This window comes from Astyanax mexicanus, chromosome 5 (assembly GCF_023375975.1).
Source record: "Astyanax mexicanus isolate ESR-SI-001 chromosome 5, AstMex3_surface, whole genome shotgun sequence".
Classification (NCBI taxonomy): domain Eukaryota; kingdom Metazoa; phylum Chordata; class Actinopteri; order Characiformes; family Acestrorhamphidae; genus Astyanax; species Astyanax mexicanus.
In genome coordinates, this window is record NC_064412.1 from 9,340,928 (window position 1) to 9,367,584 (window position 26,657).

The following is a 26,657-nucleotide window of genomic DNA, read 5'->3' on the forward strand; positions in this document are numbered from 1 at the left end:
TGTATATTGGCAAAGTAATATATTTCTGTGCGTGTGTGTGTGTGAGTGAGTGTGTATTGTGAGGTGTATATCTGATAACATGTGCGCTAATGTGTTGGATACAGTAAATAGAGATCTCTTATGAAGCCACAGCTGCCAGCCGAACAAAATACCGCTGCAGTTGGGACGGGGGGTCCCATCTATTAGCCACATAGCCACACACATACAAATCTGTCAAAATCAGCAGGGGGTATAGCTGAGATTAGTGTGTGTGTGACAAAAAGCAGTGGCTTTGCCTCGCCGAGGGAGTGTGTGGTGTGTTCACGAGTGTGTGACAGAACAAGTGTTAATGCCTCAGTGACTAAATGCACAGCGCATGGCAGGTGTTTGTGAGCGAGAGACGGTTTAGGAGAGGGAGAGAGGAAGAGAGGGAGAGAGGGAGAGAGGAATTGTTGATTAATTACACTTAAAGTGTGTGAAAGTATTTGTGTATGAGGCTATATACAGTAAGTTAAGACCATACCTCAATGTGTTTATATCTATATAAATAACTGAACGTAACCAAGAGGGGCCACGGGAATGGGATTCTGGGATCGGGTCACTGGGAGGAGGCTAGACTGGATGTGTGGAGAAAATGAAAGTGTGTGTGTTTTTGTCTGTGATTCTGTGGGAAAGCTTACGTCTGTGTGTGCGCGTATGGAAGACTGCTGATCTGTCCAAAAAAGTGTGTGTGAGAGAGAGAGAGAGAGAGAGAGAGAGAGAGTGGAAAAAAAGAAGTATGGTACACGCCACACCATGCTTTTACAGGTGCAGTGGTATCCTGCCCTGCCTCTACTGCTTCATTCTACTGCTACTGCTATATGGACAAAAGTATAGGGACACCTCTGCTGAAAGGAGTTTATTCTGTTTGTCTAGAAGTAACTGTCTTTATTGGATTTCTACTAAAATCTGTCCAATTTCTGTGAGGATTTGATTGCATTCAGTAAGAGGAGCAATAGTCAGGACCCCATTTATCATCCAGTGCAAGTCTACAACTCATTCCCAACAGTATTGGCTAGAGCACCATCATTCCAGAGAACACAGTTCCAGTTGTCCACAGTTAGGCCTGTTAGGATGCTTATGTTAATGAAAAATAGTAAAGTATATGGATATGAACGTAATTTTTTTCGTAAAAAAAAAATACGATAAAGTCCCTACTTGGATTTAAGTAAGTAAATGATGTGGGGTTGATGCTGCAGTTGGTCTGCAGGTCTAGGTTCAGCAACAGTATGTGCTGAAAGAATGAGGTCAGCTGACTACCTGAATATACTGAATATAGACCAGGTTATTCCATCAATGGATTTTTTCTTCCCTGACTCGGCCATATTCCAAGATGACAATGTCAGGATTCATGGTGCTGGAATTGTGAAAGAGTGATTCAGGGAGCATGAGATCATCATTTTCACACATGGATTGAGAGAGTTCACCACAGAGTCCAGACCTTAACCTCATTGAGAATCTTTGGGATGTGCTGGAGAAGAGCTGCTTTGTGCAGTGGTCAGACTCTACCATCAATGCTGCTGCAAGATCTTGGTGGAAAATTAAGCAACACTGGATTTAAATAAATTTTGTGACATTGCAGAAGCTGAAGGAAGCAATGCCACAGTGAATGTGTGCTGCAATCAAAGCTAAAGGTGGCCCAACAAAATATTAGAGTGTGTGACCTTTTTTTGGTGGCGACTTTTAGTTGGCTAGGCAGTGTATTAAAAAAAATAATAATAATTGCCCTTTAAAATGTCTTTAAATGACAATACTATCCAGAAAATTGAGCTCAGAGCTGAATGGGGTTTTACCCCTACAGCTCAAGTCCTGTTCTATTAACAATGCTTGTCTCTGGTTGAAGGTTAAAGTAGTTAAATTCACTCATTAGATGGAGTATCCACAAACATTTGGACATATAATGTAATGTTTTTTGAGCAAAAGGTTCATCCTTTTTTATAGTTTGTTCACATAACCACCCAAAGGAGAAACATCTCCTTATTTATTGGGAAATAAATGAACTCCATGCCTAAAGCTCCTCCCCTTTCTAGTCTATGTTTTAAATGAAGTTTCTACACCCCCGCCGACCTTTAAATCTCCTCCCTGTGACCCAGTCTTATCTCTCAGTCCTATCTCTGTTCATTATAAAGGAACGACCCGGACATCTAGCTCATTGCACAAGCCACCCAGAACCCACTCAGCATTCATTTACACTGTTAAATGTACAGTATATGTTTCTTGAAGAACTTCTAGGGGATCCTTACCCTTTAAGGACCCTTTAAGAAAATGTTTTCAGAAAAAAAAATGTTTCTTGAAGGTTCCTCGTAATTTTAACAGTGACTTTTTTCCCAAACAGCAACCACATGTTAAAGGGAACAAACAAATAAATACTTTTATAGACAATTTGAGCAAAGTGAAAAATATAAAAAACAATCCTAAAGGATGAAGTACCAGGATGAAGGAGTAAGGATATTTTTTGATATCAAGAATTAAGGCTAACCGTGGACTACATTTTCCTTACAATGGAAAATCTCCATTGAAAGTGCTGTGTACTCCAGGACTAGGCTTAATCCCTATCCAGGAAACTGACACTCTAAATGCTAAAACACTAGATTAGATAACGCTAATGAGTAAATGATGTTTTGAACGCCTGTCAACACACTGCCTCATTCTCACAACAACATGACCCTAAGGCAGCGTCTGCTTCGTACACTGCTGTTAACTGTATGCGGTTTCAGAGGTGTATTAGAAAGCACACTGATCCAATACCCAGAAGCAGTATTGGGCAAATATCCTATCTACTTATATCTATATCCTGAAATAAAGCAGAACTGCTTGTTGCACAACATAAAGTATAGCATACTATAGTAGGTCACATGGTATAATTGCTTATCTTATGATAGAATGCTTATCTTATCTGCCTATATTTAAAAAAAAAATGGATGGTGTTCAAGCTTTCAGTATTGGTATTAGGGTACAATATAAATCCCAATCCAGTTTCGACTTTTATTTCCAATTTTTCCCATTTTTCTGCCAATTTTGCTGGCAAATTGTCCCAACAATTTAGCATCCCATCACTGGTGATGCCACAACACAAGGAGGGTGAAGACTCCTCCGACACGTGAAGTCAGACTCCACCTCTTTTTCGAACTCCGCCTTTTTACAACATTACCGAGTAGCATCAGAAAGGCTCACAAATGCCTTGTGCTGATCGACATCACCCTAAGAGTGATGAGGGGAAAGAGCGCCATCTACTGTACCCACCCAGAGAGAGCAAGGCCAATTGTGCTCTCTCGGGGCTCCGGCAGCTGATGGAAAGCTGCATGACTAAGAGTCGAACCAGCGATCTCCTGATCATAGTGGCAGTGCTTTAGACTGCTGGACTCTTTGTTTTAACCACTGTTTCCAAAATACTATCCGGTGTCCTCAAGGTGGACATTACTGCCCAGCCCATATCACTAAGAAAATTGATTAGAAGGTAAATAAGAGTTTATTTAGACTCTGCAGTGTTGAACTATGCAACTATGTAACAATGATATAACATAATACCTGAAACTATATAAAACTATTGTGAAAACACTCTTAGTTTTTAAACCAGCACTAAACAACACACTCAGAAATAGGTGGAGGCTATGCTAACGATAATACACACACAAACCAATTACATAGCAGATTTACATCACTATAAAACACTATAAAACACATTTCACTTCAGCAGTGGACAAATAAAAAAAGCAGATATCAGCCCACATTGTGCACAACACGCACACACACACATACAGAAAGTGACTTGACTGTACTAAGAATGTCACATAGCTAATTAAAAACATCTAGAATGTCTTATTTGATTATAAACTGTTGATAAAAAATAGATTTTACTTTAGTATTAAACAGCAGCATATCTTATCTAAACTGTATGGCTGCATTGTTACTCATATGTTACCCAATCAACAGTAATTTGATTGATTTGTCTCTATAAGGTCCTTACCTCTCTAATCGAGTCACTACATTGGTCATATCATGAACACTTATATATAAACATTATTAAATAACACAAATATTGAATTTGACAGATTATATAAATAATAAAAGAATACATTATTGCTGTCATACGCTTTGCAAGCTTGTAACTCGTTTGTTTGACTTTTTTTTTTTTACATTTTTGACATAATTTGGCTTTTGATACTTATTCTTATAAAGAATCAACCAACAACATGCTTTAAAGACCAGAAATGTAAGGTTTTAATCCAAAATGCATAGGCTAACAACTACAACAGAAAAGATAGTAGCATTTGCTTCTATTCATTTCTCAGACCCTAATTTTCTCAACTTTTCTCTCTTTTCTCCCGTCCCCTATGCTTGTCCCCTTCTCAAAAAAACTTGCGCTTCATTTCCAGCATGTCCAGCACTCGCTGCATCTGCAGCATAAACAGTTTGAGACTGTCTCCAGCCAAAAGACTGGCTCCGCATCAGACTGAGAGAAAGAGGCCTGAAACAAGTCAGAGGGCTGTACGTACTCGTCTCAAACATTTCCCCCTCTCTCTCCCTCCCTGCCTCTCTCCCTCGTTCCCTCCCTCCCTCCTGAGCAGTGTCGAGGTGGGTGTTCTGGCTGTTATGAGCTGGAGAGGATAATGGCAGCTCTAATGTAGCTTGCCGTTCCTGAGCGAGAGAGAGGGAGAGAGAGGGAGAGAGAGAGGGAGAGAGAGGAAGAGAGAGAGAGAGAGAAAGAGAGAGAAAGAGAGAGAAGATAGAGAGATTTTGGCAAACTACAGCAAGACTGTAGTTTTTTCTTCCCCCTCGCTCACTCAGTTGTTTTTCTTCAATGGTAAACTATTGCTACATTGTACCATTGTTTTTATAACCTCTTCTAGATTTGTCACAATAATTACATTATTAAGTTATTATACAATACAATAAAACAACATTTCTACAGATTAAGATATTGTTCCTTGTATTTACCTAATGAGAAGAGCCAAATAACATTATTTGTTCGGTATGTCAGTTGCTTAAACTTTTTTTTGTTAAATTTCTAACTAATTTAACCACATTTTCTTCCCAATTTGGAAGGCCATTACCCAATCCCAATTCATATGAACTTCTCCCATTACCAGATGATAATACATCACCTAATGAATTTCATTAGTTTGTGTTCCAGAACGAATATCTGTGCAGTGTGAAGCTGCTTTAACACTGAATGCTGGAAACTGGCCGCTGTGCTTTCAAACACAGTGTTTTCAATGGGATGTCCAAGCAGTAAACAGAAATGTCAGCTTCTTCATTGCTATCTTACACCCCTCCTAACAGGCTCACTGAGGTGTGAAATCAGTAATCGTATTCAGGTGCAGATCAAAACAACCGCACCATGACCAGCTAGTGGAGGTGGTTTTGGTCCGGTTCCAAACGAAAAAAACTGGAGCAGTTCGCTTGTGGTGAGAATGTGATCTGGTCTTGATCCGACTCAGCTATCAAACATACCCCTTTAATTTGAGCTAAACTGCTGATAAGGCACAGTTTCATCTGATAAATTATTCAGAATCTGATAAATTATCCAGCTGTGAACAGTGAACGCTGCACATACCATGCGAGTAAACAGCATGGAGCAGAAATGCTATTTGTTCATTGTTATCTGGATAATTTATCAGATGAAACTGTGCCTTATCAGCAGTTTACCTCAAATAAAAGGAGTATGTTTGATAGCTGGGTCGGATCGAGACCAGATCACATTCTCACCACAAGCAAACCACTCCAGACTTCGTTTGGAACTGGACCAAGACCACCTCCACTAGCTGATCACGGTGTGGTTGTTTTGATCTGCACCCGACTACGATTACTGATTTCACACCTCAGTGAGCCTGTTAGAAGGGGTGTAAGATAGCAATGAGCATCGCAATGTGCCTTGCACATGGTGTAAAATAGGACCCTATGAGTGCAAGGTTTCAAAGCATACTGGTAAATAGTCCAGGTGGGATTTGGTAACACAACAGATTTAGGGAAACAAACGTTTGTTTATAGGTTTGGTGAGGAGCCTGTATTACTGGAGTGTTCAGCAGGACCCGCCTCTTTCAGCAGAGTGATCTCTTCATCTTCTGAGTACACACACACTGAGAGACTGCTGACAGATGATGGACTACTAGAAAGTGTCATGTGTGTGAGTGTATTAGTGTGTGTGTAAGAAAGAGAGAGAAAGAGAGAAAGAGAGAGAGCGAGAAAGAAGCTGTGATGATGTCATTTAAAGAAAAGATGAAGAAGCCGACATTTCAGTGATGTCACAAACAGTTGCCATGGCAAGTGTAAACTGTTGTTAGGGAAAGTTTAATATTCCCCTCCTCCCTCTCTCTCTCTCCTGCTTTCTCTCTCTCTCTCTCTCTCTCTCTTTCTCCTGTGCGGTGCATACCTGTGGTTTCCTGTCGCCCTCCCTCCGTTTTTACCCCTATACCTCACACACACACACACACACACACTCACACTCACACACACACACACAAAACACACACCTCTCCTCCTCCAGCTCTGTTCATTTTTCCTTCCATTTCTGCTTTAAGCCACTTAGTCTTACTCTGAACATTCTCCTTCTTACTGTTAATGTATATCTTTACTAATAACACTTTTGTTACTATTATTTTATTAGTATTTTATATAAACAGATAAATCAGAATTTTTACAATCTGAAGGTTTTAGAAGTTCATTCCTAATACTCTTTTGTTTAAAGTTCATTTAAACTTTACACTAAATGTTATGTTTCTTATTGATTCTATAATATATATCTATAAAATATTTGTGATAATACTGTGTAGGTGAGAGTTGCTGTGTCTATCTGGTCCGTCATCTGCCTCAGATCTCGGATTGGTGGATTTGTGCATCCATCTATATTTGGTGTAAAAACTGACAAATGGACGCTCAGGAAAATACTAGGAACTTGTTCAATTTAAATGCTGCATTTAAAGTCATCTCACAGTTATACAGTCATGTCCTTACTGATTTCCTGCGTTTCTATTGGTCAGTTTCACTCGAAACATAGATGAACCCACGCACAAGCAACCTGGCATAAACCATTACACTTTTATATGTGTGGGATGTGTACTTCTAACATAGTTTAATGTAAGTTGTATTAAACTAACCCAACGGTGCGGAAGCTGTACTTTAGCCTGGCTGCTTTTCAATGTGATTAGTTGTTGCACTCAAAAAAAGGTGCTCTATTACAGTCACTCAGAGGGTGAATAGAGTTAAAACATGAAAAAACTGAAGAGAACATCTGATTTACTGTTACAGTATAAAACAGGAGAGTAATGGAAATTATTACAGGTGATATTTATGGTGGGAATAGAAGAAATAAACCAAACTGCATCAGTTTTTCCCTCGCTCAGCACTATTATTTCTCCTCTCTTTCTCTCTATCTCTCTCTATCTCTCTCTCTCTCTCTCTAATAAAGCTTTCTATCTCTGCCTAAATATGTTCTTCTGTATCCTTCTGGCACTGATATCCTCTCTGCTGTTCTTCAGGCTCTGTTCTGTGTTTGTAACGTTTGAAATGGTGCAGCTTTACAGTATTGGCTTATTAATGTGTCTAAACCACAGATATCTCTTTGAACTCCATGTAAGGGAGGGAGGAAGAAGGGAGGGAGGGAGGGAGGGAGGGATGGAACAGATGAGGAGGAGAAGGAGTGGAAAACAGCTCCACCAAAAGGCTGAGACGCACAGCTGGGACCCAGCTGCGGCCGCCATACCCTGACACACACACACACACACACAGGCACGCGCACACACACATACACACACTCACTTACACAAACACACACACATGCACACACACAATTTCAGAAAACTAGTGATTTCCCTCTTTCTCTCTCTCTCTCTCCCTTCTGCAAGGTCAGTTCTGTCAGTGAACTATTCGCACTCTCTCTTGGCCTTACATACACACACATACACACACACACACACACGTATACACACACACCAGAAAAATCCCATATGCTGTCACTATTCTGGCCAGTTCAACCCAGAATAGCACCGCTAACCCTCTGTAATAACCACTGGAGTTCACCACAAGGATTGTGTGTAAAATAATAATCGTAATAATGATGGGTGGCCCAGTAGCTTGTGTGTGTGTGTGCTTGTTTGTGTGTGTGTGTGTGTGCTGAGTATTTAAAGCACTGCTACTTTTACTATAAATACCTCAGGAAAGCAGGGGGCTGTGGTATACAGAAGAACAGATGAAAGAGGAAAAGAGGTGGAGGATAAGAAGAAAAAAAGTGAGAATGAGGGAGAGAGACACAGGGAAAGAGAGAGAGAAAGAGAAACAGGAGGAGAGAAGAAGGTAAAAACGGGCCTGGGTTGTTGGAGGAGGTAACGGCAGGAGAAACCGCGAGGGACCTTTACAGTTTCAAACAGGCTTTACGGCACGACCGCATGCTGAGTGTCCTCCTGCACTCGGACCACACACTGGAACTGTGACGCAGGCCAGGATCAGGTTTCAGTGGGTTACGGCAGCTGAGATACTGTCGGTCGCGAGTGTTTGCACTCATAATCTCCTGAATTATCAGGAAAACAACCGTCTTTCACTCTTATGCAATGGCCCTTCACATGGTTTATTCAGCTCTTTTTTAAGTATTACAAAATGTTTGTGAAAAATCATTTTTTTCGCCCGTTTGGGTAAAATCAACATCTTTAGAGCTATTATTTGAAAGAAAATGCTTTTAAAACTAAAAAACTACTTTGTTGTTTTTTGTGTTTTAGGAATAATGCCATTCCATAGTTAACACCTAATATAGGTCAATATCTATAAGGTGTTTAAAATGGCAGTCTGTATTATTTTGTTTGTAAACTAAAAGCAGAAGCATTTCTGAGTGGAGAAAAATATGGATAAAATATTGTGTTTAATGGTACCAGTGTGCTGAAACGACCATCCTTGTTAATCATAATATATTCATTCTACAAACTGGGGTGTTTTTGCTTTTTGCGAGAGTTCTTCTGGCCACGTTTAGCATCTTTACGGACTTACGTCACACGTACAGCCTCTAAACGAGGATCCGGCTCAGTTTTACTGAATGCGAGCAGCTGGTGGAGCAATGGAGACTTCAGAAGAGGAAACTCAGAGCTCAGTACCTCATTCACTCATAGTAAAACCTAAGTGTATAGTTGAAGTGAAGTTTCTGACTAAGCGCTCTCTATCTTTCTGACTGAACATAACCTGGAATCGGAATTCATCCGCTCTGAAAGGAGACCGCATCACACCCGCCCAGTTTAAAATGATTCATCCGCATGCTCGATGCAATTCCCCATTCTCACCAGAGAGGGCACTAAATCCTGAAACTTACGGACATCAGCTTTAAACAAGATGATAACTGAGCCATTCCAATCAATGGAAAACACTTTTGGGTAAAATCAGCTATTTCCCAGTTATTTTTTTAGTTATCAATCTGAATCTGATTTCTTACATTAAAAAAAATGTGTTTTATTTTGACTTTTTGACCTTTTAATACATAAAAAAGAATTCACATAAAATTACATAAAACAGTAGAGAAAATAAATAATTTCTCCAAAATCTTATTTTTTTTTCATTGAAAGGGCTCATATTATCCACTTATCATACAATATATGGACATGACCTCAATATTTTTTGATGGCCTTAATGTACAGTTTAGCAAGAAGATGCTTCATTCATTAAAATATTTATATAAACTATATATTTACATTGCTCTCAAAAAGGGTGTAAGTGTATTATTGTGCTATTATATTACTATTAAGTCATGTGTATAAAAGGGCTTTAAAATTGACAATAATATCAGTATTATTTATCACTATTATTTTATAGTAAATCTGGGACAATATATGTTACAAAGTAATTGTAACAAGCTAAGCTTAAACCACCTCTGAATTCTATTATGGGGTTTCAGTCATGTGATTGGTCTGTTGTGGCTGCCCTATTTGAGACTGTATTTCTGGCTGCTGAAGGTGAAGGTGGCTAAAATTAGTCATCTAACTTCGGAAGAAAAAAAATAGAACCTCAACAAACACAATAAAACAGGATGTGAACCATCAAACTCCTGATATCAGTCAAACTGGTGGAAAGTTGACAGATGGAGTGTTTTCCTGAAATATATTTACAGTATTTAACAGTTTCTTATGGTTAATTTATCACTAATGGTGGTGTTCTGTTATGATTTTTGCTGACAGCTCATGCAAATGAGGGAAAATATCATGCAAACGGTAAAGACAGGCCGGTAATCCTTGTTTATGAATGAGCAAAGCGTTACTGTAACAGTATTTGCTCTTTTAATGTTGCAGTAAATCTGCAGTGCTCTTCTTCACAGGTCTGGACTATTGTGTAAAAAACGTCCCTTGTTTAAAACGCTGTTTAGGTGAAGTCTGAACTCATGAGTCGCCTGCCTAGACTCGCTCTCAGCGTGTGAACTGTCTGTGTGTGTGTGTGTATGTGTGTGTGTGTTTGTGAGAGTGTGTGTGTGTTTAAGCATTTGACAGACACTCAGAGCTATGAGTCAGTGTTTTGGCTCCCCTCCCGCTACACTGTAGGAGCATCTCCTTTCACTTTTTCTCACCTTCTTTCCCCACTTTCCCGTTTTTTGTCCCTCTCTCAGCAGCCTCTCTTCTGAATTTCCTAGATGCTAAGAAAAGCTTCAGGGTGCCTGAGGGGAGACGATGCATCAGTCAGAGGGAATTTCAGGATTTTCCTTTCTCTGATGTACAGCAGGTCACCCAGAGCTGGAGGGTCTCACAAGGTTAACAATGGCCACACACACAGGCTAAATGTGTCGATTTTATACAGTACTGTGCAAAGGTTTTAGGCACCTGTGGGAATTTCAGTAAATAAAAAAGCTTCTTATCTGTGCAGTAAGTGTTTATTAGCTCAGTAAAACACATTACAGCATTACAATAAATACAAGCAGCAATTTTACAAAAAGCAGAGCTTTTACAGCCCTGTTTTCCTTAAAACATCTCCTAATCTCTCCTCCTCTGAGTTTAATAGAGTTATTTCTAGTTCTCATCATATTAAGCAACACCTGGTTTGGTAAATTGGTAAATGTGGTAAATCAGGTGAGCTGCTGATGGAACTGAACATAATATACACATGCTGGCTGAGGAGCATCCAGGAGAAATCTGGAACTAAGTTACACTTTGTTCTTCAGCTCGGCTCACAGGATATAACATACTTCATTAAAAATGAAAATTCCTTGTCATGTTTTACTGTATGTATGTTTATTTGCATCTGTTCAAATCATATGTGGTGCTTTTTTAGGTAAAAAAAACACTCATATTGCTGAGATAAATGGATTAGTGTAATTTGCTTTGGAGCCTAAAACTCCAAAGCAATTGTACAGTACTGTATGTGTCAATATTAGGCTGTAAGTAAATGTCATTGTCTTATAAAACAAAACAGTGCATAATAAATTTGTTGTGATTGTAGTGCCAACAATTATATTACAATATATTTCTTAATTTCGGTCAATATCAATGCAATACTTTCCAATATAAATATAAACAGTATAAAGCTACCCCCTGTGGTGTAAGCCACAGACGGGGGAAATATTTTTAAAAAACATGTATTTTTATGTGGACAGTGCGCAAGTATAAATTGGTTAATTGATAAAAATGGTACAAAAAAAATACAATAAAATAAAATAAATAATGTGTTACTGTTGATGGTTGAGAGAGTTTCACACTTAGCACCAAGCACTCTCTCTTCATGTGAGGAAGTTCTTAATGCTAAAATGCTTTTGGGAAACTGGGCCATGATCATGTTAAACACTATTTAAACAGGAATAATTGAGGTAAATCTGAAAAAATAACCAAAATGAATAACAAATAAACATTTTTTTGGATTTACCTTTTTTTAAAATAATTTATAAGTCTTAAAAATACCTAATGTCCTATAAATGTCCTATTTAATAAAACAATGTCTCATGAGTCAGCAGACAATTTATATGTAATAGATATTATATTTTAGCAATTTTTCTGTGTCTGGGTTTCATATGTCTGGGTCCTCACGACCATATAGTGAACAATTATTGCTTCACAATTATGACTGATTGATTTGATTGAAATTTCTAATCTTACTAATTATACTGTGTAGAGAAAAAAAAATCTTAATTTCTAGGAAATCCTAATTTTACCTTTAGGAACCTGTTAGGAGTCTTTTAAGTTTATAAAAGTTAGTTCCTGGCATTCTTCACTCACATTTTTGAATAATTCTTGGTCTAAAACCCTCACGCTAACCGATGACAAACTTGTCATGATTAGTTGGATCAGGTGTGGTAGAGCAAAGGAAACTAAACAAATGCAGAACCTCCCCTTCAAAACTGATAAAGAGGACATCATAATCTAATCCATTCCCATTTATATCACTAACAGCTAACAGATCAGCTCCTCCTCTCTGAGTGTGGAGCAGGGTGGAACTGTGTGAGTCATTTTTCTGTCTCGCTGGAGCTCATAGAGCCGAGTGTGCTGTAGTGCCTGTGTGTGGCCTCAACGGCTGCTCCGCTCAGCCAGCGGTCACACACACACACACACACCGCGCAGACGGATTCACACTGATCACATTACACACACACATTCACGAGCGCACGCAGAGAACCAAACGCTTCTCGTAATTGCTCTCAACACCCAACAGGGCAGCAGACTCTATAACAACTTTATAAAAGGCTTCATAAATGAAACTTGGACAGCCTCAGCAAAGCAAAACACAAAAGATGAGTTTTTAGAATAGAGCCAGAAATGTTGAAATCGTGAAGTAATCACAAACACACACACCAAACACACACACACACACACACTGTTCCTGAGGAGTTCAAACATTCACCTTCAGTTTTAGGGTGTCCAAAATAAAATGAGAGGAAATGGAGAAGAATCGCAGAATCAAAAAGAAAAAAAAAAAAAAATGTAGGCCATCTAAAAAAGGAGCTGAACATGAGATGGAAAAAAATCTGGTATTGGCACTGCATAGGTTTGAGTGTGCATAAAAGAGAGAGAGAGAGAGAGAGAGAGAGAGAGAGACTGACTGTGTGTGGCATTTAGGCCTCCTGCCCTCCTCCACCTTCTTCTACCAGTAATGTGAATCATAGGGAGAGAGACAGAGGGAGTCAGAAAGAGAAAAAGAGAGAGAGAGAGATAGAAGAATAGACAGAGCTCTGCTTGAGAACTTCTATGGTTGAGTAATCTCATTGATCCAGAAGACAGAGCAAAGCGCAAATCTCTGGTTTCCCCAGAGTTCCTTTGAGGTTCCATAAAGCATCACTGCTCTATTAACCTATCAACAAAGCAGAGCTACAAACCCAACTTCAGTTTTCCGTTTCAAGTTGGGATGCTGTGTAAAAATGTGTAAAAATGTAAATAAATATAAATAAAAACAGAATGTAAGGATTTCCAAATCTCCAAATCTAGATTCATATCTCATACATGATATAAGCATAGAACTCATCATGATATTCCTATATCAGATCATATGAAAATAAGACTTTGTGTTCATGTTTCATAAATTAAAAACATGAACTCATGTAGAACTTGATAGCAGCAGCACATCTCAAAAAAAGTTAGGAGTGGTACTTCACTCACATGACTGTGTATAAAAAGAGCAATTTAGAGAGGTAGAGTCTCTCAGAAGCAAAGATGGAGAGAGCTTCACCAATTTGCAAAAAATTGTCTAAAAATTTCAGAAAAAAAATCCTTAACGTAAAATTTTATTTTATGGCAAATTTTAAATACAATTTAAATAAGCTTTGGTTCAGAGAAGATGGAACATTTCTAGATTGTGAAAAAAATGTTGGTTTATAAATTTTCTATAAATTAGAATTGGGATTGTTTTAAAGATAAGAATATTCTGATGCTCACATTAATCACTATACTTGCACACATCGGTCATTGTGACTCTTCAATTTCAAATTTTGTGTTAATTGAAAATGTAATGTGGCTACATAATTTGAGGACTGTATTAAATATCATTTAAAGCAAACAAAAGCGACTCTGTTCCTAAATTTTAATAAATCTGCCATGCTTACCAGATCTATTATCTCTCTCTCTCTCTCTCTCTCTCTCTCAGACATCACACATTACTCTCCAACATACCAGCTGCACTCTTTCTTTAAACACACAGACCTAGCCGGTCTTTGGGCACCAGATTTGTCTGTCTGATTCTCTAAATGCACACGCTAAATCATCTGTAGTATCTATAATATCTACACTACTCTTTCATTGTTATATAATTACAGTCTTTTATTACCACAGCAGAAGCTGAGCTGAGTGAATGTTCATTCTCTGAGTCTGCGCTTCATTGTGTTAACCTGGTCTTCAGTGCAGATTAAGCCGTGTTTGATCTACTCAAAGCCTGCATTGTCTTCTTAATCCTTCATGATTATTCAGAAACTACATGTAGAGCATCATTACAAACATTTGGAAACTTGAGTTAAAAGCTAGTATTTAATCTGGGATACAGAGAAACACTTTAGCGCAATTTAGATGCTAATCTCTAATTTAGGTTCAGCACCATATTATTTTCAATCCATACTTCACAGTATGTTCAGGCATTAGGCACAACGTTGTTTTATTAATATAAAATTTAAAAAATATAATAAAAAATATCATTCCTACAAAAATAGAAAAAAGTATTTTGTGTAGGCTTACATCTCCATACAAATATGATTCCATTATTGCTGTAATTCTGTAATGTGTTTGTAAAAGGACTTAAGATGTGTGAATCATATTTTCATCATTACCACAATAGGTATTTTAGCAATAAACGCACCACAAGAGAGCAAATAACATGATAAAGAACAGCAAACTCAAATTGCAAAAACTAAAATGACATACAGTAACAAGGCTGGATGTAGAGTGAGGTTGAGCAAGGTAGAGTGAGATAGCGTGAGGCAGCATGAGGTAAGTGAGGTAAACTGAGGTAGAATGCGATAGAGTGAGAGGGACCATGCACAGTTTTTAATGGGTAAATAAACTCAAAATAAATTAAAATGAACTTTATTATGACACATTTTCAGACAAACAGTATACAGCTCTGGGAAAAATATATAAAAGACAGCTCAAAAATTATAAGTTTCTTTGATTTTACTAAATTGAAAACCTCTAGAATATAATCAAGAGGACGATGGATGATCACGAGCCATCAAACGAAACTGAACTGCTTGAATTTTTGCATCAGGAGTGCAGGCATTAAGTTATCCAAAAGCAGTGTGTAAGACTGGTGGAGGAGAACATGTCAAGATGCGTGAAAACTGATTAAAAACCAGGGTTATTCCACGAAATATTGATTTCTGGACTCTTAAAACTTAAAATAAATATGAACTTGTTTTCTTTGCATTATTTGAGGTCTGAAAGCTCTGCATCTTTTTTGTTATTTTAGCCATTTCTCATTTTCTGTAAATAAATGTTCTAAGTTGTTCTAAGTTGTCAGTAGTTTATAGAATAAAACAACAATGTTCATTTTACTCAAACATATACCTATAAATAGCAAAATCAGAGAAACTGATTCAGAAACTGAAGTGGTCTCTTACATTTTTCCAGAGCTGTATTTACATTTGTGCTATAATGTATTAAAGTAAATCATGAATTTTGTGAATCGTTACACCTCTCCACAGTTCCAACAGATCCTTAATCGTGTGTGTGTCCACAACTACTACTATCGGTGTGTTCTACCACAATTACACCATCTTGCACTTGAGCTTCAGGGCAATGGGGGCAGCGCACAAGTGGAGCTGGTTTAGCTTTCTGAACTAGACCCTTCTCTTTAGGTCACCAGCTACTTCTCCTCTTTTCACTGCGGGCCAGAAAGAGAGGGAAAACAAAGAGACGCCTTCTACCCCTCTAACCTGCACTCACTCGCTCCCTCTCTCTTTCCCCTGCTACCCACCGCTCTTCAGAACGCTCGAGTGGATGAAGAGGCTAAAGGCTCGCTCTTACCTGAGGAGGGGCGAACATTCAAACGTTTACGACGAGGAGCGGAGTGAAGAAAAGGGAGAGGAAGGAGGGAGTGCAAAAGGAGCGAAGGGAGAGGAAGAAAAAAGCCCTTGTGGTTTAGAGAGCGGCTCTGCTGAGAGCCAGGCTGTAGGGCTTTGGGGAAGTTTGTCTTGTAATTGAGTCAATTGTTGACCTCCTGTTCAGCTTGCCCGGCCTACTCTGAGGAGAAAGCCTCCGGAATAATAAATGTTCTCTCTCTCTCTCTCTCCCTCTTGCTCTCTCTCTCTCTCTCTCCATCCCTCTATTCTTGGCCCTCCTCTCCCCTCCTCTCCTCCCTTGTCTCGGTGCGATTGTGTTGCGACTCAAAGGCCGTGATTTAAGAGGGGAAACGTACAATCTTTTCACTCTCTCTCTCTCTCTTTTTCTCCTCCTTTTGCATTCTTTCTCCTGTTTCATTCTTCCTTTTGTTCCTTCCATGGGATGAATTCTAATCACCCACTCCTCCTACATTCGCTCAGCACTCACCACCTCCCTCCCTCCCCCGCTCATCCCTGTAGTCTCTTTTATTACCTAACTGTACACCGCTGTCTCCGACATAAGCAGAAGCGCATAAAAGCAAATATGTGAAATATGCATGCATGTTTGCTTCGCTAAAGCTGTAGCTGTAGCTGTAGACTGCCCAGTAACTGTCCAGTTATAAGACGTCCAGTTTAGAAGACCCAAAAAATGTAGCGAAAAGTTCAGAACAAAGGAGAAAAAGTTTAATAAGGAAGAGTTAGTGGTGTTCCTGCATCCTACAGAAGCGTAATTGTACTCCAGCTAAAAAAAGAAAAAACATAATTTAGGAGTCTGGGAGCACACATTGCAGCTGTACCAAGGTACATTTTGTGCTGCACTTTCTCAAAAAAGTATATTTGTCTTTAATCAGGAAATAGTCTTTCAGTGTGTATTCAAGGCCTGTGCCATCTGCTTCTAACACAATTTCAACAAATCTTGTCTTTGAGACACTGCCACATATTCAATTTCAACTTAATTCAATTTTGTCTTCCCATAAATGAATAGTTTATGTAATACATTTCATTCATATGGAAATGATCTAAACACTTGACTTAAGTGAATTTAACACATTACACAGAGCTGTCTCTTTTTCCATTATATCAAGTGGTGTAAACTCAGTTCAATTGATTTGTGTTGAATTTGCATGAGCTCAGCCAATGAGATTCCCACTTCACCACAGGCTGAGTAGTAGAGCCAGCTTTAAACCATATCTGATATGGTGTAGATGTGAATGAAGCTCTATTACAAATTAATTACTTATTAATTATATTTAAATTGGTTTGTAATTCATTTGTTACCTTTTGCTATATTAAAACCACATTTCAATTTCAAATTCAGAAAATTATTTTTAAAAACACAAATGAGATTGGAAGATAATAATACTTTACAATAAGGCTACAATTAACAGTACTTTAATGGTTAAATGGTTAAAAACGTAATGTCCTGACTAAACATTAACTGACACAAGTTAAGACATTTTTAAACATGACTACTTTTGAATACTTAGGAATGTTGTAAATAAAATGAAATTGAGACATTATTTCAACATTTTGTAATGATTAATATTGTCTTAACTACTATTATAATTAATGTATCATTATTGTAAAGTGTTTTACACTATTTCTATGTATATGTAACACAATGATTTGGATGCAGTTTGATGCACTGAAGTTTTTTTTTTTTTCATTTTTAAAACTAAATAAATGTTTTAAAATAATAAATACAAATGAAATGTATTTAGTTACTTTATTAACATAAGTGTGTTTTGCTTGGCCTTAATACAGCAGCAGTAAATGGTCAATTGCATTAGGAAATATAGCTTAAGTTTCTCTGATTTTGCTATGTTAGGTACATGTTTGAGTAAAATGAACATTGTTGTATTATTCTATAAACTACAGAAAACATTTCCCCCTAATTCCAAATAAAAATATTGTCATTTAGAGCATTTATTTGCAGAAATTGAGAAATGGCTGAAATAACAAAAAAGATGCAGAACTTTCAGACCTCAAATAAAGCAAATAAAACAAGTTTTAAGAGTTCAGAAATCAATATTTGGTGGAATAACCCTGGTTTTTAATCACAGTTTTCATACATTTTGGCATGTTCTCCTCCACCAGTCTTACACACTGCTTTTGGATAACTTTATGTCACTCCTGGTGCAAAAATTAAAGCAGTTCAGCTTGGTTTGATGGCCTGTGATTTTCAATTAGGTAAAATAAAAGAAAGTGGTCTTTTATTTTTTCCAGAGCTGTATACTGCAGAACAGAGATGTATCTAATGTACTTTGAGTTCAGTGACTGTGAGGCCCTGTATAGGTCTGTAATAGAGTCCAAGGTTCTACTGAGGCAGAAGCTCCACGATCTATACCTGTTGTTTACCCTATCAGAAATGACCTCATAACACCACTACCCACACTTAGCTCAGAGTTAACCCACCTTTACCTTATATAACCTCTTCAAATGCTGAATCTGTGTGTGGGCCTACATTACCTCACACTCATAATCTTCAGTTACATAACTATATCATTTATAACTATAATATATAACTACATAAGCTTCTGATTAACCAGCTGCTTGAGGTGTGCGACGGGGAAAAAGTATGTTATATCAATATATTTAAAGGCATTTTCTCAAAATACAATATTTATCGCAATGGAACTTAAAAACTGCTATTTAAATACTCTTTCATGAATAGCACAGTGATTTTATTTTAAAAAATGCTGCACATCTAATTAAATATGACTAATTGCACTTAATTTGTCTGGAATTAAATGAAAAGTTGGGTCAGTGATCTGTAAGCTCTAAAAAATGCATATTCTCAAAACGATAAGAAAATGTATCACAATACCATACAATATCATGTCTTAATTTACTTTTGAGTAGTTTTAAGACCATTTAATGCCACTAACATAATGATAATTGAATAGAATATCAAAGCAGTTATACCCTTTTAAATATAATAACATTATAATTATCTAATTAATAATAGTTTGGGAAATATATACTTTTTTCTTCACCTACTGCAGTTTGTGCACACTGTGTGTATGGAGACACAGTTATTGAAGCACTGATTGGTCATTATTGAAGTATGACTGGATAATACACTGTTTCTTAACTATTATATATGTGAACAAACATACAAATAAACTCAAAAGTCAATATTACAATTATCGGTACCGCTTTAAAATAAGACTACCCCTATAAACGGTTTATACATGGTTTATAAATGAGTTTATTAATTATTATTGATTAGGTTGTAAATGCTTTATTAAAAAGCATTGATAAGCAGTTACAACACATCAATTGAAAGGGCTACAGTGATTTATTGTTTGCTTAGTGATATAAATCAACTTAGTTAACTTAATTTAAGTATTTAGAAAGATCTGAAGTTTGACGGTATAAATAAGTGTGGAACCACATTTTAAAAACAATTTCAACTCACTGTTGCCATTTCTAGTTATGTGTTATATATTATATATTTAACTGCTTATTAATGGGTTTTTAAAGTATTTGCAACCTAATTAATAACCATTAATAAACTCATTTATGACCATTCATAAAGTCTTTATAAAGGTAGTCTTATTTTAAAGAGTTATTTATTATCAATTATCAAATATTATTCAGATCAAGTCCATTTACTGTACGATAAGTCAATAATGTAATTATCATGACAGACCTACAGTAACTCTACACTCTACCAATAAGTTAATGTGGGTTTTTCTTGGTCCTCCATCATGAAGCATCAGACTGTTATGATCTCATTATTAGCTGTCATCAAAGGTAGAAAAGATTAATACTGTTATAGTTACGACCTGATGCACCTGATCTGTGATGAGCATCACTGTAAACAACATCACACAACAATTTAACATGACCAGAGAGCTTCAGAAACTGAAGTGACCTCTCATTCTCCCTACACTACAGTGAACAAGCAAGCACCCCTTTCTTCCTCCCTCTCTCCTTCTCTCTCTCTCTCTCTCTCTCTCTCCCTCCATCTCTCGGTCTCCTGTCCTCCGCGGTGTGTCCCCTCTCCTCGAGTGTTTGTTAGGAAATCCTGAGTAAACCACGGCTGTTTGTTCTCGCTTTGTCAACGAGCCGTTTTTATAGACTCCCACTGTTGACAGTCGCTCCACTTCTGTTGGCCTCGTGCAAGCTGGATAACACTGTGCAAATATATGCGTTGTACACACTCGCAATCTCTGCAACACACACACGGACACACACCGCATACACATTTAAGTGCACATCTAACTTGAGGCACAATACAAGTTAAACTCTTTAAAGACTCTTAATCTAGTTAATTGAGTGCTTAGCTAAAATACGAAGTAATACAATGTATACGGTTTTCATTTCATTAAAAAACATTGTTTGAGAAAGCAACTCCTCATTTTTAATTTCAATAATTGATTTGGTTAGTACTTTGCTGTTCACTTAATGGAATGGACATGGATAAAAATGATATCACACTTAGTTTTTAGTCTTCATAAGCGTTTGTTTTTCATAGTTATTATAATGTTATTATAAAGTGGTTTGCTATAAAATCTATGCATTTGTTTCTATACAGTTAGAAATGCAGTACAGTTTATATAATGTTCTTCCAGATAAAATAATTGTGTTCTCAAATGCAAAATGGCAACTAATTATTATTTTGGTAGTCGACTAATCTGATGATAATTTTTTCGATTAGTCGACGATTATTTCTGCCATGTTCTCCATCTCTAAAAACAATAGAAACAGCAGAACATGGGATTTAAAAGGCATTTAAATATCTGGATGTTGTTTAAATGTAGAAAGTGCTGATATTTAGTGATTAAATATGTAATCTGTTGTGTTTGGGCACTTTTGAAGACACAGACTAAGTTGAGTGTAAACTGTGTGAGTGAGCCATTTACCCATCACCCATTGCGCTCCAACACTTTGTGTAATGCAGTACTGTTACAAACTTATGATCAGTTGACAGTGAAATTTGTAGTCAACAAATTTAAATAATCGACACTGTCGATTATATCGACGAATCAGTGCAGCCCTAATGCAAAATATGATCTGCAATTAAGCCATTTCAACGAATAAAGAATATGTATCAACCATTTCCCAGGTTTGGGAGAAATAAAATTACTAAAAAAATATCTGATTTCTCCCAAAAGGGAGAAATGCAGGAGTGTCTAACAATACTAATATTCTTACATACATGGAGCAAATTTTTCATATTTTTAGTATTTTTTTAATGTTCGTAGATTTTTTTCAGTAATTTTTCATACATATTTAGTCTGGTTTTGGTATTGTTCATTTATGCACTCAATTCAAGAAATTCCCAATCTGATTTAGTGGTGTGGGCCTCAAAAAAGGTTATATTGGTTAACAAATCGTACATAGACCAATTGTCACCTTATGTGTACAAACGTAACAAATTATAGTGGTGGCATTTAGGCTTGAGCCAGTATTTACTAATACTGAATATTGTTATGCGTGACCAGTATTCTAATGCAGTATTCCTAGAGACTTTGTTTTTTTACAGTAGGATACATTTCATTTCAGCATTTGAGTAACTAGACAAAGAAAAAATGGCCCTACCAAAAATCTCACTTTGCGTATTGCATATCTGTGGAATTAACTTAAAGTTTAGAAGAAAATCAGCAGAAATCAGAATATCAGAAGGCGCAGATACAGTCTAGCTACAGAAGTCCACAGACTCCAGGCTCTGCAGTAGGCGTTAGTGGAAAGTATGGTATTGGAATAGCTGATTGGGGAGGCTGCTGGTAATTAGTTCTGGACTGAACCGCAGAGTGTGTGTTAGGTGGAGAAGGGTCATTTGATGGCGGTTTGATGGAGGTGTGTGAGGGGAATTGTTGGGAGTAGCAGGGGGCTGGTTTGGAGCAGCTGCTCATTAGTAGCTCTTTGGCCCGAACTGTAGGCCTGAGGTTGGGTTCCATTCACCTTAACGCAGACAGATCATGGATCTCCGCAGGGGATTTTAGTCCAGCTCACAGCAGAGCCCCCTTTAGCCTAATACCAGCGCTCCCCTTTTACGCATCATTTCAAAGCCCTATCCGTCCGTCCATCCCCCTCCTCCTCTATCTGTCCCTCTGTCTCTAGCTGCTGCTCCGCGCTCGGTGACAGACCCATGACAATAGCCTGGCTGCAGCACCTTCTCTTTGCGTATTGGAGAACAATGCAGATGTCACACCACTGCTGTAAATGCTTCCTCTCCGGCCTGGCGGGAGTGTGTGAGTGTGTGTATGGTCGCTGCTAAATGGGTCATTACCATGAGAAGGTGAGACGGTGAGAGCGTGATAATGACAGCCACAGGGTCTCTACTTCTGTCAAAGGAGTGTGTGACTGGTGTGAATGCCATGAGGACACTTCTGTTAGTTCTTTAGTTATGTCTTTAAAAATAATATAATTCAAGACCCAGTCATATTTCCTTTATCAGAACCCAGAACCAAATCTAAAAGTCCATTTGCCCAAATGTCTACAGTTTGTTTATCAAATCCCAGCCCAGGTAGCAACACTAATTACCCTGATTGAAGGCCTGTGTATTACAGAATTAAGCAACATCATACAAAAGTCAGCATTTAACAAATCCCTGCTTACACTGAGGTCTATCTACAACAGAAGCTAATTGTCTCTGTGGGAGAAAATGCTGTTGCAAGTTCTAACCTCAGAATTATAGGGCAGTGAACTGCAATGCAATACTAGGATCCCAAACTATGCATTTGGGTTCTAGATGTAGTAACAGTTATTGACAGTAACAGTCTAGTGAAGAGGGTGAGTCTAGGTGTTAACAAATCCACAAAAGGTTCATTAGTTTTGAAATATAAAATTTTACTTTTCTAATTACTGTATATTTCACTTTGGTATGGACTGATAATGATATACTGTAGTATAGTTGGGGCTGAATGATTTGCCCAAAAATTATATTACAGTTAGTGGTGTGCCATATCGTATCATACGCAATGATATTGCCAAAATTTTGAATATCGTGAACAATATTTTACCCTGAAATATCGTGCCATATCACCCACCCCTAACTATTAGATCAGGGTAGTACTTTTTTGCTGTTTTTAGCAAAATAAAAATCCATTGACTTCTGTAACAAAATCTGATAGAATTCGTATACATTTTTTCATATCTCAGTCAGGTATGTGCCACATCATATCATATGCAATAATAAAATTTTGTTTTTATTTTATTGCAGTAGTGTATTCTTAAAATATATTTTTTTTATTTCAGTGTTTTGTTTTGTAGCCAAGAGAATCATTATCATGAAAATATCATGATATTATTTTAGCCCAGCCCTAATTACAATATATTTCTTAATTTTGGTCAACACAACATAATTCTAATATCAATATGAACAATATAAAAACCCCACATAAAATACCAAGAATGCCAAAAACAAATGGTTGTACCTACTCTGTAATAAACATCAATCAGTAAATATTTAAAGCAGATTCTCTAAATATGAAATCATAAAATATAAAAATTAGAAAATTTGTTTAAAAATCATATAATCAATATTGGAACATTGTCTATTACAACATATATTGATATCAAATTATCGTCTTGCCCCAAGTTTAGCAGCAGGCTACTTAAGCAGTAGAAGAGCCTCCAGATTCTCCAGCTGCAACAGCAGGAGACTGGCATCTATTGCCCCAATAAAATCGTTTAGCTGCAGTAAATCATGGCGGCCAGACTTCTTGTATAATCTTAAAGACATGTCACCACTCATCTCATTGGCTTCCTGCAATCATCTTGACTGACTACCACTAAACGCCCTTGAGAACTGAAAAATCTCAATAGACATATTGTTACAGTGCCTCTAAAAATATATAAATATGCTGAAACTTCACACTTCACTGAGGCTGATTTTGCACAGTCCCAAAGTGTATTTCATTATCCAGTGCAAGGTTAAATCCTTATGTCGCCCAGTCAATGTTTAAATCCAACTAAAACAATGAACTTATAAGACTACTGACTAATCATTTAATATGTTTACACTTCACAACTTTAATGTAGTACCAGCATTACAAATCTTAAATCTGATCACAATGACTCAGTGTTTTAGGTTTATACTTAAACAATTCTTTTGTTATCATTGTTTTTTTATTTATTGGTTTAAGGTTTACAACCAAAATACATACACACACACACAATCTCACATATACACACACACTCTCACAGACAAATGAAAGATAAATGAAAATACATTAGGACTAAAAAGAAAAAATAAATCTTACTTGCACATACTTAAACAATTCTATGCGAAATGAAATTTAACTATAACTAGTATTATTATGATTAAACATTGCAGTTATAACTTGTCCAGCTTACTTAGTAATGATCCTTAGTGTATAACAAAAGTCCCACAGCATGAGAGGTTAATTCTTAAATGAATGGAACCACAACTATAGGTGTTACTATTACCATACCATAATGGCGAATAATTAGGGGTAACCCAAATATTTGATAGAAAATGTTATAAGTGAAAAGATACAATAATTTATTCTAAACAATGATGCTTTTGATGATGAGATCAAAATCACAACCAATGTGAAGTGATGCACTCCTCAAAAATGTGACATTTTTTTTAAAACTGAGGTTTTGTTCATATACTGAACAAAAAATTGATAATGTAGTTATTCTGACAAGCCTATAAATGATAAAAAATAGCCAAAATACTTATTATACTGTACAATCAATTAAACAGGATTCAACAGGTTTAACTGATTCCTCTCATCAGCCATAAGATCACAATCAGCACACTATCACAATCAGTTCAACAGGTTGACAAACAGTATTCTGTAGCTTCAAGAATCAAGTCAAGAATCGATCACTTGAGAGAACGAGAACAGAATAGATCCATAAGATCAGAAACTCTTAAATGAATGAAGCCCTAAAGCCAGAGAGGACACATTAGCATTTTAACAGTCGGACTGGGGGCCTGTCTAAGCCTGTCCTGCCACACACACACACACACACACACACACACACACACACGTAGGCCCCTGTGCGGAGGACCCGGCTGGCCGGTTGCTAGACAATGTACTTGGTTATGTGGGTTATGTAAAGACCCTTGTGCACACAAAGCCAGAGGGGCTGCCGTTCCTTAGCATCCGCTCGTTCCACACAGAAACCCCCTCTCTCTGAGCGGCCATCACACTTCAGCCTGCTAAACGCCTTTACTCGCTCTCACCCGCTCTGTTTGACGGAGGGATGAGGCAGTGAATTATCCCTCCATCTCCCCCTCCTTTCCTTTACTCCAGAACTGGGGTTAAAACAGCTGCCTCCTTGACCGGCGTGTCTAGTACCACTGGAGAGGAGTTCCAGTCTATGTGTGTTTGTATGTGTGTGTGTGTGTGTTTGTGTGTGTGTGTGTGTGTGTGTGGTGTGTGTGTGTCCAGTCTTTGGAACGATGCCTCAAGGCTTCTTGGGCTGAGCTGGATGAGGCTTTTAGGGGAAAATGCTGTCCAGATTCCACCCAGTTTGTGTGTTTGTGTGTGGATTGGTTTTGGTACATTTTTAGGACAGAAGAAAAATGAGGACCAAAAATGGTCCTCAATTTGTTTAAGTTCCTGTTAACAAAATTTTTTTGTGTTTTAAAACTTGAATAGGAAACACTCATAACTTTCAATTTTAATAAATAGATGCAAAAAAGAAAAAAGTCTTTTCCATAATCATGGACAGTAAAGTTATTAACAAGATGGTTAGAATAACACAGGTCTGGTCCCTGCATAATTCTCCACATTGCATAAACCAACTGTGTGTATGTGTGTGTGGATCACCTGGTGGTGAGCCACACACCTCAGAGCCTCAGCAAACACTCACTCTCTGACTGAAGAACGTCAGCTCCAAAGATGAGCAAATAACGGTAAATAACTGCGAGTAACCGTAATTCTCCCACAGCCGGAAAATTGCCCATAACTCATAGCATGACATTCCCTCATAACACACATCCACACACAGACTGTTAGCTTAACACCTTAAGGAATTCCTCTACTGTTTACTGAGGTGAAAATTCATTTTTCCCACCATCAAAATACTAACAACAACATCACACACCCAGACACTGCATTTTAATAACAAGCTGATGTGTATGTATGTGTGAGTATGCTCTGAATTCACTCACATTTTATTCTTTATACAAAACTTGATTGATGTTGTTGTCCAATGAAAAACAAGTATCTTCAAAACAGCAACTTTACAGCAAAAAAACTTCTTAATTTTCAGTGAAAGTCAATGCAATGCTTTATTTCAGGTCATTTTGGAGAATTGAGAAATGCTGAATGCTGAAAAAGGCCATATTGAGAGATGGAGGTAATAAAACTAAACTTATAACACTGAAAGATTTTTTGTAAAAATCAAACAAACCAAAATTAGAATCAAATGCACCACATCAGCTGCAGATGATTAGAGCAAGACTAAGTAAATATATAGACTATGAGTGAATTTTTTACCCATCTCCCACTTTGTTTTTGTGTAATGCAGGGGTGTCCAAACTTTTTTTGTTGGGGGCCAGAAGGAGAAATATATTTGAAGTCACGGGCCACACTCTGTAATAAAACAAATAATGAAATATACCACTTTAAATAATACATTTTTCCTGATTATTTCATTTACACACCATTTTACTTGACTTACTATCTTTATCTTTGACAGTGTTGTGTAAACTAAGAATTTTCAAATTGATGTT

General features: G+C 37.3%; 1 protein-coding gene across 1 annotated transcript in view; it reads right to left on the reverse strand.

The window, feature by feature from the left end:
* gli1 (GLI family zinc finger 1) overlaps positions 1–26,657 on the reverse strand; it is a 64,101-nt gene that overhangs the window by 14,070 nt on the left and 23,374 nt on the right. The window lies entirely within an intron of this gene.